The sequence below is a fragment of the Dryobates pubescens genome, chromosome 18 (genome assembly GCF_014839835.1).
Source record: "Dryobates pubescens isolate bDryPub1 chromosome 18, bDryPub1.pri, whole genome shotgun sequence".
NCBI lineage: Eukaryota > Metazoa > Chordata > Aves > Piciformes > Picidae > Dryobates > Dryobates pubescens.
The window spans coordinates 14,683,364-14,703,310 of record NC_071629.1 but is presented as its reverse complement, the minus strand read 5'-3'; the positions used below and the strand labels follow the sequence as shown (position 1 = coordinate 14,703,310).

The following is a 19,947-nucleotide window of genomic DNA, read 5'->3' as shown; positions in this document are numbered from 1 at the left end:
CAGACCTATTCTCCAGACATTTCACCATTCACCAGCTTTGTTGCCCTTCTCTGGATCTGCACCAGCACCTCAGTGACTCTAACCCACAGGAGCCAGGCTGAAGGCTAAGAGTAGAAAGCTTCAACCTGCCAGTCAAATCTTTGTTTTACCAGTATGATAAACTGGTAGTGGTAAGCTCAGAAGCACAAGCATGGCTCTGCTCACCTGAGTTTTGCCCAGCTGGTTTATAGTGACTGGGGGTAGATATCCCATGTGGCCTGTTTTAACATAGTCACTAAGGACTGGCAATGAATAAAACACAGAACAAAAGCAGAAACAATAATTCTCCAATAGTATAAATTTGTCACTTCCAGTACACAAAACATCTCCAGAGAGAAAATAATAACACAGACAGAAAGCATGAGTGAGGTCACCAAGATTCCAAGCATTTCAAAGAAGGCATCATCCTATTACTGCTGGGATTTCATAATCAGAGAATGGTTTGGGTGGGAAGGGACCTTTAAAGGTCTCTAAGTCTAATCCCTGTGCAGTCAACAGGGATATCTTCAGCTAGAGCAGGTTGCTCAGAGCAGCCCAAAATAACCTGACCTGGAATAGTTCCAGGGATGGGGCATCTACCACCTCTCTGGGCAACCTGGGCCAGAGTCCCATCAACCTCACTGCAAACGGTTTCTTCCTTCTCTCCAGTCTAAATCTCCCTCTTTTAGTTTAAGCCATCACCCCTTGTCCTGTCCCAACAAGCCCTGCTATAAAAATTGTCCCCATCTTTTGGCTTGCCCCCTTTAAGCAACATCTCCTCCTTCACAGTTCCTGCAAAGCAGCATCACATTGTTGAAGCTTAATAAACTCCTCCCAAGGAGAAGAGAAAAATATATCTACCAGGTAAAAATAAAGAGCCTCCTAGACTGACTGAAAGCCCACCTACACACCCAGGAATCAGATGAGATGGACGAGATTATGGGTTAGTGACAACTGTTCCATAATTAAAGTTGCAGGAGTGTTTTTGGCTTAAAGCTGAAGAAACAAAAGGTCACTAGACCAAACCCAACGGGCCGGCTCCTGTCTCCACACGGCTTGTACACACCGAGGACTTTTATTCGTTGCAGAGCATGAGGCTTGATGGAGAGGGAGTATCCAAAGTGAAGGAAAATCTTTTTATGGAGAAGTGGGGGAAGAAAGAGAAGAAGAAGATGTGGCTTTTTTTTCCCCCTGCAGAGTTATGAATAAGCGCAGGTGTTCTCTGGGTGAGGTTGTAGCTCTCAGAAAATAGAGCTTTAGAGAAATTAATTACATGTCAGAGCCTCTGACAGGTCTTTTAAGAATTATGATACTTTTGAATGAAAACATTATATACTTAAAAAGAAATACCATGTAAATGTCTCCGAGATATTTACATTCAGAGGAGTAATAGTAGGAAAGAATTCAGGTCTATCTGTGGTAGGAAGGATGCTGTACATGCTGTGAGTGCTCTTCCTAACAACGCTGGCTCCTGCCCTTGCAGGACTTCATTAACTCCTCTGCAGAAGCACAAAGCAAAGTTCAGGGGCATCTGCCAGGACTCAGCTGTGAACAGAAACACAACAATGCTCTTCCAAAGAGCCAGACCCTCTTCTCTCACCCCACAAGGCTGCAGCCCTGAGCCCACAGCTCATCTCTAAAGCAAGGCCATCACACCATGCATCTGCTGCACTGAGTAGGCAGCAAGACCTGAGCAGAGTGAAATCTCCATGTGCTTTCCTGTCTGAGTTTGGGGTTTGGTTTTGTTTTTTCCTTTCTTTTCTTTTAAGCCCTGACAAAATCTGGGCAGAACACAGGACAAAGAGCTTCCCATGGAGAAAGCTTGATCTTCAATATATGAAGAGCCCACCATGTGCCAAGAGCTGGTGCAGTGATGCCAGGCTGATCATTCACTCACATGAAGGATGCTATTTTCCTGCTCGATTCTGAAATTCCCAAATCCCTTTTATTTCAGGGGTTCCACTTGATCCTTTTCTGATTGATGATGGTGGGCACACGAGAGAAAAGGCCAAGTGAAGGAAAAACAGAAATCACAGATTCAGAATCATTTTGGTTAGAAGAGAGCTTTACGATCATTGAGTCCAACTGTTAAGCTAGTACTGCCAGGTCACCACTAAACCACGTGCCTCAGCACCACATCTACAAAGCTTTTAAATCTCTTTAGGGATGAGGACTCCACCGCTGCCCTGTGAAGCCTGGGCCAGGCCTCGACAACTCCTTAGGGTAAGAAATTGTTCCTTGTGCTCAACCTAAACCTACCCTGGTGCAACTTGAGGCTGTTTCCTCTTGTTGTGTCACTTGTTCCTTGGGAGAAGAAACTGTCCCCCACCTCACTCCAACCTCCTTTCAGGGAGCTGTAGAGGACAAGTCTCCCCTCAGGCTCCTTTTCTCCAGGCTAAACAATCCCAGGTCCCTCAGATGCTCCTTACAAGACTTGTTCCCTAGACCCTTCACCATCTTTTTGCCCTTCTCTGGACCTCCTCCAGTTCCTCAATGTCATTCTTGGAGTGTAAGGCCCAAAAGTGACCTCAGTATTTGAGATGTGGCCTCACCAGTGCCCAATACAGGAGGACAATCCCTGCCCAGATCCTGCTGGCCCCACTATTCCTGATCCAGGCCAGGATGCTGGTGGCCTTCTTTGCCACCTGGGCACATGCTGGCACATCTTCAGCTGCTGTCAACCAGCACCCCCAGGTCCTTTTCTACTGAGCAGTTTCCAGTCACTCTGCCCCAAGCCTGGAGCATTCATAAGGTTGTTGTGACCCAGGTGCAGGAGCCAGCACATGGCCTTGTTGAACCTCATACCACTCACCTAAGACCATCCAGATGCCTCTATATATCTGCCCTACCCTCAAGCAGATCACTGCTTGCACCTAATTTGGTGTAATCTGCAAGCCTACTGAGATTGCTCCCAATCCCCTTATCCAGATCATTGATAAAGATACTGATAAAGAAGGCCTTTGTGGGTCAACCCCAGCAGTGAAAAACCTAAAACCCTTCATGAGGGTAAAGAGTCAATTTTAGCTGAGAATAGGTTCAGAGACCTAGCATAAATACAGCTAAAAGCCTCCAATTAGGAATAAAATTTTTTTTGGGGGGAGGGAATGATGATAAAAAGAAAGAAAAAGAGCTTGCAGAGAAAATGGAGAACATAAAAGCCATGAAAAGAAGAAACGATTTAAGAACTGGTGTGTTCCCAGAAGGTGTAAAGGATGGCTGGCTGGTTAATATTCATGGCAAGCCTCCACTTCTTCCTCGGCTGAAAGCAGATGCAAGAATTACTGCAGAGCCTGAGCCCCAACTCCAGCAGACCCCCAGATATGATATTAAGAGCAGACTATTTTAGTGCCAACTCTGAAATCAATGACAGCTTCTGACCTTACTCTGGGAGGACATAAGGTGCAAGCGTTTCAAGACCTGTCACAAACAAGTTTAAGGAAAAAGGAAGGAAGTGAATGAAATTACAGCCTTCCTGACAAAGCACAGGTAAAACAGAGAAGGAGCTTTCTCTCTGAGCGTGTTCAAGAACAGCAGTGTATCAGAAAGGGAAAAAGGCAGCAATTAAAATCCTTGAGCAGCTGAAATGTGTGAGGAAATATCTGAAATGGGGTGTGGTGCTGCATGACACTGAAGCACGCAAGGGAAGGGAGCTGCTGAACCCCAAAAAAACAGAGAACCAAAATGCAAAGAGAGTGAAGAATCACACCCACCAGGACATTGTTACCCTGGGCAAGCTGCTGTGGGTGACTCTGTTTTAGCAGGGGGTTGTACTGGATGATTTCCAGAGGTCCCTTCCAAACCCTACCATGCTGGGATTACGTGATCATTGCACTAGGGGTGTGCAAGGAACAGTTGTGAGGTGGGGCAGTAACTGGAGAGAGTGGGAATCTCCTGGGGAAAATAAAAGCCCAAGAGTTAATGCAGAGAACAGAGATTGAAGAAATGGGGGCAAAATGGATGATCTGAGTCCAAAAGCAAAGGATACCTGCTTTGGATGTGCACAGCTCAACACCATGTCCCCAGAAAATGGCTGTCAAAGACCTTCTAGAAAGTTGTTGGCTCAGGTAAGGAAGAATTAAATATCCCTTTGCAGTAGGTGTGGGATGAATTTAGACCATGGGGCCAGGAACTATTCCCCTGGGAACAACACAGGCAAGGAGATGGAGTTTGGGTAGACTCATGAGGATTTCAGAGAGCATGCCCGATTTTAGGGTCAAGAAGCAAAAAGAGGATTTCTGGCTATCAAGAGCAAGGAGGGGCTATCAAGAAGAATTGGTGGGTTTCTTTTAGGCCGTTCTCTCTTACTTTATAAAAGGAGGAGGAAATGAAGCATTAATTGGTGTCACCAAGCAGGTAGTTTTGAACAGCACTGGCAGGCTGAGGGGTGGACTTTCAACTGCTGAAAATGAGAAAGAATACAAACTTGGATTTAGCTGTGATGGCCTCAAACAAGAACATTTCTACAATTATTACAGAAGGTGAACAGCCTTACCCAGACAGATGGTTCCAAGACTGACGACAGACAGACCTAGCATTAAGCCATCAGTACAAGCCTATTATAAACATCAGTGATGAAACCTGTCACAGGTACAGCTGCCACCTTGCTCCCCAGGACAGCCTTGTAATTTTGTGAGCTAAATACATTCTTTCTGTTGTAGCAAGCAGGCTGCTGGATGAGGACTTCTGGTCCACCCTAACTGAAGGTAACCACAGAAAACAATTAGTGGTAACCTCCTTCTGTTTACAGCTTATTAGGATTACTATTAAGCAGAAATTATCCTTATCTGGGATGGGATAAGGGGAAAGCAAGATTTAGGGATTTGATACACCAAGAGTGGAAGAAAAGGGAGTATTTGATGGAAGTGCAAGATGAATATATCTGAAAGAAGGAGAAGGTTAATCTCATCACTCCATAGCACAGACACATATGTTAGAACTTGCTACACTCTATATAGCTCCATGAGGGTCTCATTATTTTCTAGCAGAGCTGACTTCAGTAGATGGGAACTCAAATATAACTGATACTTGGGAATAGCACACATCTGCCCTATGCTGCCTCTCAGCACAAGATATATAAGAAAATCTTCAGGAGTACCAAAAAGCAAATCAATAAATTATTATGGGAAGCTGGTAAGGCCACGAGGAGAGTGAATAGTTCATTAACAAGGCTTATTAACAGATCATAAGACCACAAACCATCACCAGCAGAAATATAATGAAGAGCAAAAATGAGACAAACCACAGTAGCCTAGGATTAAGACCCCTCCAACCCTGGGGTTCAAAAACTGGCAGAATGGTCCCAAAGCATCATCCAATACTGGAAATTAGAGGTAAAGGCCTGTTGTATGAATTAGTAAAGCAAATAAACTTATCCCCTGAAACAAATCCTAGGCAAGCCAAAGAGGAGACAAAAAAGTTGTCAATCCTGTTTGTAAGAGATACTAAGGAATACAGATGTTTCACTTGGGAGAAAAAAAGAACCTTTTGGACAACTTTAAAAGGGATCTCTTCTCCCAGCTGTCTATTTTAACTTCTGTGAGAGGTAAACCCCTGCCTTAGCCAGAACCAGGAAAGTCCTTAAATGGCTCAAGACTTGGAAAAGCAAGAGAGCAACCGAGAATCTCCTGTCCAGGATGGTAATGCCCTGCAGTCACAAAATGTTGTAAATTCATGATTCTGATGGGGAATATTATGTGGTTCAAACCACTACACCTTCCAAGGGAAAGGGGAAGCAGACATTGCCACTGAGCCAAAGACTGATCAGCAAGCAGATCTACGAACGTTTAGAGATGGATTTTAAGGTCTCTGAAATGTTTTAATGGCTCTGAGTAATTAGATTATGCATGAAGGAGATCCTCCCTCCCACTGGAAGGGACTGGCAAAGCTGTGGTAGGCATGTAGGTGACAGGTTGTCCCAGCTTTGTGTCCTATAGACTCACTTGATCAATACATATCAATGCTGAGTGTTGGCCATCATGCTGGCAGACAATGTCCAGGTTGGTTGGGTGACTCCAGATGACGCAGGATTCATTTCAGGCAAACTGCAGATAAAATTAAGAGGGCACTTAATGGACTACAGGAGTGCTACAAAAACAACGTTCAAGATACCACAGCAAAGCCTAAGGCCAAGCTGAAGGGAAAAAGGGGGCTAGACTGAATGGAAAGGAGCCAGACTCTTCTCAGTGGTGCCCAGTGACAGGACAAGGGGCAATGGGCACAAACTGGAACCCAGGAGGTTCTATCTGAACAGGAGAAGAAACTTCTTTGATGTGTGGGTGCCAGAGCCCTGGAGCAGGCTGCCCAGAGAGGTTGTAATGCCTCTTTCCCCGGAGACATTCCAAACCCACCTGGATATTGTGATCCTGGGCAAGCTGCTGTGGGTGTCCCTGCTTTAGCAGAGTGGCTGGACTACTTTCCAACCCCCAGCATGCTGGGATCTGGTGATTCCATAGAGATATGGCAAGGAAAACCCAGTCCTGAACTTCGCATCTACTTAAAGCTCCCTATCAGAAATACCCTCTTCTCAAACCTGGTAACCACCAGGTTCAAGGAAAAAAAAGAGATGAAAGAAAAGAAGATTTATTTTTTTTCCCCTCTCTACAAACTGGTAATATATTAAAGTTTGGGCAATTAAGCTGGCTGGTGCTGGAGGAAGATGTGAAAGCTCATCAGGATATTTGTAGCAACTCTAGTGGGGTAAACATTTCTCTTTTCTAATATCTTCAAATTAGAAATTTTATAAGGAAAAAAAAAAAAAGAAGTAGAAATCTTAGCAAAGCTTATTTGCCTCTTATTAGCAATTAGCCAGCATGGACTCAGGATAAAAAGCGTTAATTTCTAAAGTACACATAATTTTCATAAAAGCACAGGCAGGAAAACCAAACAAATGAGTGCTTGGCTTAGGGACAGGAAGAAATTAAGAAGAAGCAATAGAAGGCAGGGCTAATTCCTCCTACATTGTTGCTGCTTCAAGGATAAAGTGCTAAAAAGGCTGGTAAGTAGATTGTTAGAAAGCAGGCAAAAGAACATAAGGAGAAACCTCTTTGGTGTGAAGGTGCTGGAGCCATGGAGCAGGCTGCCCAGAAAGGTTGTGGAGTCTCCTTCTCTGGAGAACTCCAAACCCACCTGGACATTGTGATCCTGGCCAGTCTGCTGTGGGTGACCCTGCTTTAGCAGGTGGGTTAGGAGTCCCCACCATGGTGGAGTTCTATGATTCTATGAAAGAATCACAGAATGCCAGACTGGAAGGGATCCCAAGGACCATCTTGTCCAACCTTTCTGGGTGATGGTGTAATTGAAATGAGCTGGCCCATCACCCTATCAAGCTGAGTCTTTACACTGACCAATGTAGGGGAATGCACCCCTTTCCCTGAGAGATGATTCCAATGTCTAACTGTTCTCATGGGGAAACATTTTCTTTGGGAGTCCAATCAAAATTTCCCAAGGAGTAACTTGTCCTCATTGCCCCTTGTCTTTTCCATCTGACTCCTTGTAAAAATGAGTCTCTATCCTCCTGGTAGCCACCTTTCATGTACTTGTACATGGTTATGAGGTCTCTCTGAAGCTTTGTCTTCTCAAGGCCAAACAGACTCAGTTCTCTCAGCCTTTCTTTGTACGGCAAGTCTTCCAGTACCCTGATCACTCAGAGGTGAGAGATCAACCCCTAAAAATGGGTGACATTCCTCACTGATGTGGAAGACAAAAATCCCTTAGCTACCAAATCCAAGTTCCTAGCCAGATGCTTTAAATATTCATGAACAACTTGAAGTTTTATCAGGATGTTTCCATTTTATATAGGGATAAGTGATGATACTGATAGCAGATGGGCTCTTCCCTATGATTTCCTTTTTAAACCTCCAACTCAATGCAATTCCTTGTGCTGGGGAAGGAAAGCCTGTGCTTATAGCTCCAGAGCACAAAGCCTTCTGTACATTTCCTTTTGCTTTCAAAACCTTTAATTACACAACTGGGGAGCAGCTCTTAAATACACCATCATCACCATCAGTGTTTTTTTTCTCAGAATATTGGGTGTATTGGGTCTGCCAGGCAAGGTGCATCTAGAAGTGACTTACACTTAAGAGAATCTACAGAGTACCTACTGACTTACACATATTTTCATGAGAGAGTGAGTAGTTTCCTATAGCTGACACAGTTGGACCACCAAATTTTACAGGTAAAATGGTTTCACGCTCTCATCTCGTGATGTGCATCTGAAGGAGCCAACGCATCTGACTGGAAAGGGAATAAAGGTAGGGAGGAAAAGCAAATGATCAAAACACTTATCACACTGAGAAAAGAACTTATTAGGCCTGAGAAGGAGTTTGAATTGATGACAATTATAAGCTACCATCCATTTTTAGCTAATAATTCAGGAAAAAAAAGGATGAATTATTTGAGGGATAATATGTGATCATTTATTTAAGGACTTATTCTAATGTATACACTGGAGGAAGCAGAGTTAAGGGCATGTGAACACTTTAACACTTACCCTTCTGGACAGTTGTACCTTGAGATTTAATTGCACTTTAGTGTTCTAATATTTAGCTTTAAAATACAATTTAGTTTTCAAATACAGAAGCCAGTTTAGTTCAGAGGACTCCTGCATTTATAGAAGCATGGAATCATTTCAGTTGGAACAGACCTCTAAGATCATCGATTCCAACCATCAACCCAACACTACCATGGCCACTAAACCACCTCCCAAAGTGCCATGTGTTTTGAATACCTCCAGGGGCACTCCACCACCTCCCTGAGCAACCCATTCCAATGTCTGACCAAAGCCAGGCCATATTCCAAGTCCATTTTACATGCATTCACCATCTCCACCACTTTCCTGCTCACGTTTAATAGATCTGCCAACATTTGCCTTTGGGAACTGGTTCATTTATCTAAAATCCCCAACCAGCTCCAGCCCTGACTCCACCTGCCTCAGCAGTTCACCCAATTAGATGAAAATGTCCATTAAATATAAATTCACATCTCTTCATTTTCTCTTGGAAAGATTTTGGGATCTCCCAAACGCTGAAGGCAATTCCTGACGGCAAAATCCTGCATTAAGAGAGACTGCAGCTCCTAAGATATCAGCCCCAATCCCCATCCGTATCCAGGTAACAATCTGGAATGCTGATATTTAAGAGGAAAAATATCTGGACAGCTGCCCCAGCTCCCTGAGAAGTGATGTTTAGTTAAAGTCTTGGATAACACTAAAAGAAGATGTGGAGATGTCACACTGTGGCTGAAGCATTTTTTCAAGTGCTGAATTATTCACCCATGACTCTCAGATGTGAAATCCAAATGCTCCAGCACTGCCCTGGCTTTAGACAATGTCTAATTCCTTTCTGTGCCACTGCAGGGTCTCTTCATCAGCTTTCTTTCATCTATAATCACAGCCAGGTCATGGATTATTAGTCATATTCACTGCAGAATTCAAACCTCACTACACCAATCAACCAGCCTGGGACTCCCAAAACGTTCCTCCTGCATTAATAACCATGCAGCTCACCACCAGACTGGAGAACCCCAACAATCCTGGTGCTGGGTTATAGGGGTCCAGCAGGAACAGGCTAGTTATGTTCCCCCTGTATTAGACACTGGTGAGGTCACACCTCAAATCCTGGGTTCAGTTTTGGGCCCCTCACCCCAAGAAGGGCATTGAGGGGCTGGAGCAGGTCCACAGAATGGCGAAGAAGCTGGTGAAGGGTCTGGAGAACAGGGCTGGGGAGGGGCAGCTGAGGGAACTGGGGTCGTTCATCCTGGAGAAAAGACGAAGGGGAGACCTGGTTCTCTTTAACTCCCTGAAAGGAGATTGGAGCCAGGTGGGGGTTGGTCTCTCCTTACAAGGAACAAACATATATCTATATATTAGGAAAATGTTATTTTGTGCAAGAATGGTCAGGCATTTGAACAGGCTGCTAGATGGAGTCACTGTCCCTGGAGATGTTCAAGAAACTTCGGGCCATGGTTTAACAGCCATGGTGGTCTTAGGTTGAAAGTTGGACTCGATGATCTTAGAGGTCTTTTCCAATCAAAGCAATTCTATGATTCTAAACTGAACACAGTATTCTAGCTGTGGTCTGACCAGCAATGAACAGAGTGGTGATGACTTTCTTGATACAACCCAGCATCCCACTGGCTGTTTGTGAGCCTCTTCAAAAGCCAGAAGTCGTCAGCTTGTTTCCCAGTTCTTTCTCCATGTGAACACCACATGAATTAAACCCCAAAATCCTAAACAAAGGCATTTATCAGCTTTTGCTGGAGAGGTTACTCTGCATATTGAGCCACACAGCTGCAATTATTTCTTCAGGAGGACCTCAGTTATGTTCACCACGTTAACAAGGCTTGGAAAACAGAAGAAAAAAATACTACAGGCAATGCTGCAGAGAAGATAAATAGGTAAACATCCTATGCCTGACATTAGTTAATACATCACAGCTTTATTCACTTAAGGCAGCCATGAAATCAATTCCTCACTAAAAATAAAAAATTTGTAGCCAAATCTGCTCTCACACCATGGGTGAGGCGAGGAAGGATGTCACGGGGAGGGAAACTGGGGCTTTGCTCGATGTTCTGCATCTGATGATTTGTCTTTGCCTAATGCAAAGCCCTGCCAAGTACTTTGTTTTCCTCAAAATGAATCATAGAATAACAGAATGGTTTGGGTTAGAAGACCTTCAGGATCATCTGGTTCCAACCCCACTGCAACGGGCATGGACACCTTCCACTAGACCAGGTTGCTCAAGGCCTTATCCAACCTGGCCTTGAATACCTCCAGGAAGAAGACATCCACAGACTCCCTGGCAACCTATTCCAGTGTCTCACCACCCTCACTGTTAAGAATTTCCTCCTAATCTCCAGTTTTAATCTGCCCTCTTCCAGCTCAAAGCCATTGCCCCTCACCCTGTCACTACAAGCCCTTGTAAGAAGTCCCTCCCCAGCTTTCCTGTAGCCCCCTTCAGGTACTGGAAGACTGCTGTAAGGTCTCCCTGGAGCCTTCTCTCCTCCAGGCTGAACAACTCCAACTCTCTCATCCTGTCCCCACAGGGAAGGTGTTCTAGCCCTCTGACCATCTTCCTGACCTCCTCTGGACCTGTTCCAATAGGTTCATGCCCTTCTTGTTCTGGGGGCACCAGAACTGGATGCAGTGCTCCAGGTGGGGTCTCACCAGAGCAGAGCAGAGGAGCAGAATCACCTCCCTCATCCTGCTGATCACACTGCTTTTGATGCAGCCCAGGACAAGTTTGGCCTTCTGGGCTGCAAGTGCCAAATAATTTTTGTTGTGCTTTTTTTTTTTTTTTTTTCCTTCAAAAGTGAACAATCTTTTTCTAAACTTGCTCAGGAGTCAGCAGTGATGTGTTCCCAGCCTCTCAAGGACGCTTCCTTGTCCTTTCCAAAGTATCTCAGCTAAACTGGTAGCAATGATGGAAACCAAACCACATCAACTGCTAAAAATAATAATAAAAAAGCCCCTTCTCTTTGGTAAAGCTCAAAAACCATTTCAAACCAGTCAAAATCCCACATGGATAGACTTCTGAGCCCCACACCATAAAGAATGAACAAAGTTAAAACCAAAGCAGCTTATTAAATGAACAGAGAAAGATGAATCCACGGTTTCATACTGATTCCCCTGGAAAACCAAGACAGTATCAAGGACAATTCATCATTTGCCACAAAAATGAACCTGTTGGAATTCACTGCACATCCTGACATGGATGGGAACAGCATTTGCTCTTCAAAGAAATACTGAATCACAGAATGGCTTGAATTGGAAGGGGCCTTAAAGATCATCTAGTTCCATGCCATGGGCAGGAACACCTCCTCCAAGACCAGTTGCTGAAAGCCTTATCCAGCCTGTTCTTAAACACTTCCAGGGATGAGATGTCCAAAACTTCTCTGAGCAACTTGTTCCAGTGTCTCACCAGCCTCAGAGTAAAGAACTCAAAAGTGAAGACAAGCAGTCATGACATGACCATCTATCAAGCACTACAGCCCTCCAGCAGCATGCTTGCTGGGTCCAACAACAACCTCATCTGGAACAAAATGGTCTTGGAGGCAGGAATCCAGCTCTTCCATGAACATCACAAGCATGAGGATATTTGTATCACTGCAGAGATGCAGGTAACCACTACACAGTACTGGGCCAAAGCAACACACAGGCTGCACCTTGAGGCTTCCCTCTTGAGTGTGCTTTGCTCATGTCCCTGCCATCACTCAGCCCTCCATCTCCTGCTCATGCCACCTCAGACCTCAAATGCTTTCTAAGGTTTAAGGGAAGACCACACTCATGGGAATGCCTGGCTAAAAGGCCACACAAATGGAAGCACATATTGATTTTCAGGAGGATGCAAGTGATGGATGGGCACTGAACCTGAACAAACAACCTGAATCTGAACAACATGAACCAAATTCTCTATTCACCTAATGAAAAGATGACTGGTGTTCATCCCAGAACCCTGCCAACAGAGACAGAAGGAGAAAAACAAAGGAAAATGGTGCCTGCCGGCTCAGCTTGGCAGGAAAAATATCATCAGACAGGAACAGTGTCATCCATTGGAGGCTGAGGGGAGACCTGGCTTTCTACAGTTCCCTGAAAGGAGGTTGGAGCCAGGTGGGAACAGTTTCTTCTCCTGAGTAACAAGCAATAAGACAAGGAAATGGACTCAAGTTGCACCAGGGGAGGTTTAAGTTGGACATGAAGACCAATTCCTTCCTCAAAAGGGTTGTTGCATCCTGCAACAGTCTGCCAAGGGCAGTGGTGGAGTCCCCATTCTTGAAAGGATTTCAAAGCCTTGTAGATGTGCTGAGGCACACAGCTGAGTGGTGACCTGGCAGTGCTGGGTTAATAGTTGGGCTTAATGATCTTAAAGATCTTTTCCAACCTAAATGATTCAGTGATTATATCAAGGTGGCTGCTCAGTGCCACCTGTAGCTCAGTTGTTGCCAACACCACTGGCCTGATCTGAACAAAATTCAACTACTTCTATCCCTCAAAGTTAGTAGACGACCAGGGTGCACGTTTATTATGTAAAGGAGAAGCAAGTAGGTCCTCTTCTAAACTTTATAGCTAGCTGTAGCACTATGATAAAAGGAGGTGGGAAGGATGCCACCTCCATGTCCCATGAAAGCCCAAGGAGACATGCCCATCTTCAAGGGATTGAACAAAATTCATACACCACCTTACTCCCTTTCAGGCATAACAATCCCATTCTCCAATCTGCATCTAAAGGGGTGCAAGACAGGAGCTTGGGGGATCCTGCACATCATGCAGAGACCTTGAATCCTGCTCGGACTTTCCAAACTATTTAGTGCTTTTTTTGGGCATCAGCTGTTGATTATGCAGGGACTTTTGTCTATTTTGAGCTCAAATTGATTGGCAATTTTGAAGAACATGCTGCAATTTGCTCTGCTAATCACAGCAACTCCAGCCATGTAACTATATTAAACTAACATCAGTGCTGAGACAGAAAACTGAGAACGGCCAAGAACTGCTGAGTTGTGGTTGCCTGCTCTGGTTTCTTCATCTTGCCTACTCACAGAATCCCAGGATCCCAGCATGGTGGGTGTTGGAAGGGACTTCTAGAGATCCATTTAATCCAATCTCTCTGATAAAGCAGAGACACCCACAGCAGGTTGTCCAGGAAGGTTTGGAATCTCTCCAGAGAAGGAGACTCCACAACCTCTCTGGGCAGCCTGATCCATGATTCAGGCACCCCCACATCAAGGAATTTTTTCCTCCTGTTCAGGTGGAACCTCCTGGGTTCCAGTTTGTGCCCACTGACCCTTGCCCTGTCACTGGGAACCACTGGAAAAACTTTGATCCTATTCTCTTGCTGAGAATTGAGAAGATCCCCTCTCAGGCTGCTCTTCTCCAGGCTCAAGAGGCCCAAGTCTCTCAGCCTTCCCTCCTTACAGAGGCGTTCCAGGCCCCTCAGCAGCTTTGTAGTCTCTATTGGACTCTCTTCAGTAGTTCCCTGTCTCTTGAACTGGGGAGCCCTGGTCATTTGGGTTCAGTGTGTGGTGCTCTCTGAGCTCAGGCAAAGGATCAGGTCCCTGCTGTGGAAGGGGATGCATCCTGGGATGGACATCAAGGAAGCCTGAGGAAAACAGCCCTTCAGTAGGCAAGGATTAAAACCCTTCAGGCAGAAGAATCTGCCTCTCACACGCTGAAGGGTGTCCCAGTTACCGACTGTCCTAAACACCAGATAAAAAGGGAAGGGAAACAATACCCTTGCTGCTGGCTGACAAACACAAAGGTCGGTAAGGGAGGATGAATCGCCCAGTTCCCCCCTTCGGCGCATGCCGCTCACACTGGAAACATGTCCTCCACAACGGATTAAATCAAAGTCCAGCGTCAAGTTCAAGAACGTGTTTAATGCAGATCTATTCCTCTCAAGGAGGGTCTGCACAATGGATAGCTTTCCCCTTCAAAAAAAATTATTCAAAACTCCGAGCCTCCTTTCCATTCTTCCACGTCTCAACGTTTCAAAGTGAAATACGGCGCACTTGCAGCAGTGAAGCACACTGCACAAACCACAGCCTGCTGAAAAATGGATATCTCACAAAGACTTTCCACGGTACAGGGACAAGGACCACTTGTTGATAAATTACTTTCACACGGAGAGTGGAAAGACATATTTGTACAAGCCATAAGTGGTGCTTTTGTGGAGCAATTTGATGGAAGTCCAGTGAAATGTGTTGTGCTGGTTTTATTTAACCTCATTTAAATCAAATTAATGGACAGGGATCGGCTCTAGGGACAAAGCAGAGTCCTGTCACAGAATGTTGGAGGTTGGAAGGGACTTCCTGAAATCATCTAGCCCAACTTCCCTGCAGTCAGCAAGGACATCTGCAACTAGAGCGGGTTGCTCAGGGGCACAACCAACCTGACCTGCAGTGGTTTCAGGGATGAGGCATCTACCACCTCTCTGGGAAACCCAGGGCAGCATCTCACCATCTTCAGTGTCAAAAACCTCTTCCTTCTCTTCATTCTGAATCTCCCTCTTTTAGTTTAAACCATCACCCCTTGTCCTGTCACAACAGGCCCTAATCAAAAGCCTGTCCCCAGCTTTCTGACTGACCACTGGGAGGTCTCCCTGGAGTCTTCTCCTCTCTAGGCTGAACAAACCCAACCCTCTCAGCCTGGCCTCACAGCAGAGGGCTTCCAGCCCTCCCATCATTGCTGTGGCCTCCTCTGGCCCTGCTCCAACAGCTCCACGTCTCTCCTGTGCTGAGGAGTCCAGAGCTGACCTCAGCACTGCAGGTGGAGTCTCACCAGAAAGGAGTAGAGGGGCAGGATCCCCTCCCTCCACCTGCTGCCCAAGCTGCTGGGGATCATCCCAGGACATGACTGGCTCTGGGTTGGGAGTGCGGGGTGCCAGCTCATGTCCAGCATTTCACCCCCCCAGCATCCCCAAGTCCAGCATCCCTCCAACCCTCTGATACCAGGGTTTGCCCTGACCCAGGTGCAGGATCTTGCACTTGGCCTTGTTGAATGAACCTCATGAAGTTCACACAGGCCCACTTCTCCAGCTTCACCATGTCCCCTGACATGGCATCACTCTAGCTGCATCCATGGCTCCTGTTAATGGAGCAACATCTTAAAGTCAGTTAGAGGATCCCTGTCCATTACCATGGAGAGCTGTGCTGTGAATAATGCAGCAAGCAGAGCTTGTTTTTTCACCTTGGATCTTAAAAATGGGGATTGGCATGTCACAGTACATCTAAAGCACAGGGGACAGGCTGCTTGCACAGCAGGACAAGGCCTGCAGCAATTTAAAGTGATGGCTTTTGGCTCGCCACGTTGGAGAGGTTAATGGAGAAGGTACTGGACAGCATATCTCAGCCCATGTGTTAAAGCAACACAATGTCCTGGTGCATGCTAAAGATCTCTGAGCAGGAGCTGCTAAATGGGCTGTGGTAAGCCTGGAGCTGCAGAGCTCTGACTAGACCCAAAGAAATGTGCATGGTTTTGAAAAGAGCTGATTTACCCAAGCCATGGTGAGGTGGAGGCTGTCACCACCTAAATGAGAAGAGAAACTGGCAGTGCAGGACAGCCCCTCACATCTTCCTGGATGCAGAGTTTGGAAGGGCTTGGGCTGTGTTAGAAAATGATTCTGTGCAAGTTTGTTATTATTTCAAAGCACTGGTGGGAGATAGAGCCCTTTCAGCAGCAAGAAGAATGAGATGCAGCACCCCAAAAGCTACAGGCCAGCTCAGCCCTGGTTTTAAAATGCTTTACAGGACTGATGACAGCCTTAGGGTTTCTGCTTCACTCCATGTGAAAACACAAGGTCTTGACAAAGTGAGACTAATTACAGAACTATGAGCTGCTGGGGTTAAAAGAGACCTTTGGGCATCATCCAGTCGAACCCACCCGCTAAAGTAGGGTCACTGGTGGCAGCTTGCACAGGATCACAATGTCCAAGTGGGTTTGGAATCTTTCCAGAGGAGACTCCACAACCACTCTGGGCAGCATGCTCCAGGGCTCTGGTACCCTCACACCAAAGAAGTTTCTCCTCATGTTCAGACGGACTCTTCTGGTTTTCAGTTTGTGCTGTTGCCCCTTGTCCTGTCACTGGGCACCACTGAAAAGACTCTGGCCCCATCTTCTTGCCTCCCATCCTTTTGCTCTTGGTGAGCATTGGGAAGATTCCCTCTCAGGCTGCTGTTCTTCAGCCTTTCCTCCTCACAGAGATTTTCCAGTCCCCTCATCATCTTTGTAGCCTCTGCTGGACTTGGACTCTCTCCAGTAGTTCCCTGTCTCTCTTCAACTGGGGAGCCCAGAACTGGACACAATACTCCAGATGTGGCCTCCACAGGGCAGAGTATATGGGGAGAAGAACCTCCCTCAACCTGCTGGTCACACTCTTCCGAATGCACCCCAGGAGACCATTGGCCTTTTTGGTGGTGAGGATGCACTGCTGGCTCATGATGAACTTGCTGTCCACCAGCACTGCCAGTTCTTTCTCTGTGGAGTTGCTTTCCAGCAGGTTAACCTCTCACCTCTACTGGTGCAGAGGACTCTACACCTGCCCCTGCTGAATTTCAAGAGGTTCCCCTCTGCCCAGCTCTGCAGCCTGTCCAGGCTTGGCTGAATGGCAGCACAGCCTGAAGGGGTGTCAGCCACTGCTCCACAGCACAAACTCAGCACTGTAGAAGAAAACAAATTACATCCCTCACAGTGATTAAGTCCATAAAATGTTTTTGATGCTACTTGTCTGGGGTAACTAGCTAGACCTGACAGACTCCACTTGTATGTAATAGCTTTAGCAAGCTCTAGAAGCCCCATAGGATGAGGTGGCAGGCATCCAGGCATTCTGCAGAGCTGCGATTTTTCAACCAAACATACAAAGGTTACACTGATGCCATGGCTGCAGAGCTGAACCAGGAGGCAAAGCCCATCTGAGGAGAAAGAGCAAAGCACTTGTGTGCAGAACAACCATGCCCAGAAAAAGAGGTCTGCAAAAGTGAAAACCTGTGCTAGCAATGAGAAACAGCACAGATCACTGTTCATGAGGTCACAGGGGGTATTGCCGAGCACTGCAGCAAAAAAACCCAAACTCAAAGCAGCAAGGGAGCAGCTGAAACCCACAGCTCAAGGAGATCTCCAAGGCTCATGTTGACTGAAGACACCTTCAGAATCAGAGAATATTCATCATTTCCTGGTTTAATAGAGAGGCTTGCATCAAGGAAATCATCTCTGACAGCATGTCTGTGCTCTTACTCAAAGTGACTGACAGCACTGGGGCTGTTAACTACTGGGGCAAGGGTGGTGGGGCAGAGGATGCTGGTGAGACCCAGACTACATCTCTCCATAGGGAATGATGACAAGCTGTCACCCAACTGCCTGGAAAACAGCAGTGCAAGGTGAGGCTGGGAGGGACAGATTATTTTTCAGCATCCCCTTGGACAAAAAATGCTTGCTTTTGTGATTTTGCAGACCCAGACACCTTTTACCTCTGTACTGATGCTCCAGATCCAGCCATTTTCCTGCAGGAACCCACCATGCTCCATCAGCCCACAGAGAAGCAGGAAATTTCCATGTGCAAATCTGAACCCTGCTACGATTTACTTACAGGGGGTGTGTGTAGCCCTGTGATGTGTCTCAGTCTGCCAGGTGACAAATGCCCTCGGCTCCCATTTACCTGGAGATGCATTGAGTGGCTTTCAGAAATTAAACCTCTTTATCCCAAGGTAAATGACGCATGTTTTGCTCTACAGTGTCTTTGCCTATTATCCACCGTGCCCATTACTGAATGCAGGTGTCACAGATGGTGCAACTCCATCCTCCTGAAGGGCTTTCATCTTCTTTTCTTTCAGCCAGCAATATTTTCCCTCAATAGCAACCAGATCCCTAGGTTGAATTGACTCAGTTGTGTCAGGTCACTCCTGGAACTCCTCTGCCTACCAGCACAGATTTCTCTTCCAGCTTACTGTTGCTTCATAGAATATTATGGTAGGGGTTTGGAAGGGACCTCTAGAGATCATCTAAGTCCAACCACCCTGCTTGGGCTTTTTAGCCTAGAAAAGATTAGACTGAGGGAAGGTGCCATCAATGTTCATCAATACTTAAAGGGTGAGTGGGACCAGGCTTTTTTCAGGGACAGGACAAGGAGTAAAGGGCACAAACGTGAACACAGAAAGTTCTGTCTAAATATGATGAGGAACTTCTTTACTTTGAGGCTGGTAGAGCACTGGACCAAGCTGTCCAGAGAGGTGGTGGTCTCCTTCTCTGGACTCATTCAAAACCTGCCTGGAGGCCATCCTGTACAACCTGCTCTAATTGTGGCAGGGAGGTGGTTCTGTGAAAATCTCCAAAGAAGCAGACTCCACAATCTCTCTGGGAAGCCTGTTCCAGCGCTCTGTCACCCTCAATGTAAAGAAGTTTCTCCTTAAGTTCAAGTCAAATCTCCTGTGTTCTGGTTTGTATTCATTGCCCCTTGTCCTATCACTGGCCGAAAATTAGAAGAGCCCAGCTCCATCCTCCACACTTTAGTTACTGATTGGCATTGAGAAGATCCCCTCTAAGCTCTTCTCCTGGCAGTGATTTGCTAATATTTCATTAACACCTCCCCAATAAGTGTTCTTTGTATAGCTTGGAGGTGGGGGTGGGGAATGACATAGTTTCTCTTGCTCTTTAGATTGTGAGAGGGAGGTGAAGTGCTGCTGAATTTATGCTGAGATTTAAAAGGATGCTTTCAATTTGCAGCTCACAAAGTACTTCCATTTTCCCCCTCCGTTAACAATCTAGCAGCTCTGCAGAAGTGAAGGATTTGAAATTCTCTAAATTTAGTGCTTCCAGCTCACCCAGTGTGATCAGTTCTGACTGTTGGGTGGATTTCCTAAAGCTTGAGCTCTGGGTGTCAAACAATGACATGACAGCCTCACCTAAAACAAAAGCATGTGTCTGGCCCACCAGACTGCAAAGAAATAGTTGAAAATATCAACCAAGTCCACACTAGAGGCTCAAAAAGCAACATGAAAGAAACACAAATCATTATTATTTTGTATATCACTGCTTTAAGCCAGTGTCACAATTTCTGAGCAGGTGAGGATTAGCCATGTTCTTATCTTTCACCCTTAATCATATCTCACTCTTACAGAATCCCAGCATGGTGGGGATTGGAAGGGACCTCTGGAGATCATCCACTCCAACCCCCCTGCTCAGGCAGGGGCACCCATAGCAGGTTGCCCAGGATCACAGTGTCCACCTGGGTTTGGAATCTCTCCAGAGAGAGATTCAACCTCTCTGGGCAGCCTGCTGCAGGGCTCCAGCATCCTCACACTAAAGAAGTTTTTTCTCATGTTTAGGTGGGAAACATGTTCGGAGTTGCCACAGCTCCGGTGCTGCTTTTACCTACATGATGTCACCATTGTATTAAATGATGTGGCTAGGTTTGGAAACACAAAGCTACAAGACATTCCATTATTTCC

The 19,947-nt window shown here is 46.0% G+C and overlaps 1 protein-coding gene across 4 annotated transcripts in view; it reads right to left on the bottom strand.

Annotated features, from left to right (window-relative positions):
- Positions 1-19,947, bottom strand: part of NEXMIF (neurite extension and migration factor) — a 200,566-nt gene that overhangs the window by 12,437 nt on the left and 168,182 nt on the right. The window contains exon 1 of one of the 4 annotated variants that reach the window (XM_009900404.2): positions 5,958-5,987. The exons of the other annotated variants lie outside the window; for them this stretch is intronic. The gene's annotated coding sequence lies outside the window, so the exon portion shown is untranslated. Of the gene's footprint in view, positions 1-5,957; positions 5,988-19,947 lie in introns of those variants that run through there. 4 annotated transcript variants of the gene reach the window in all.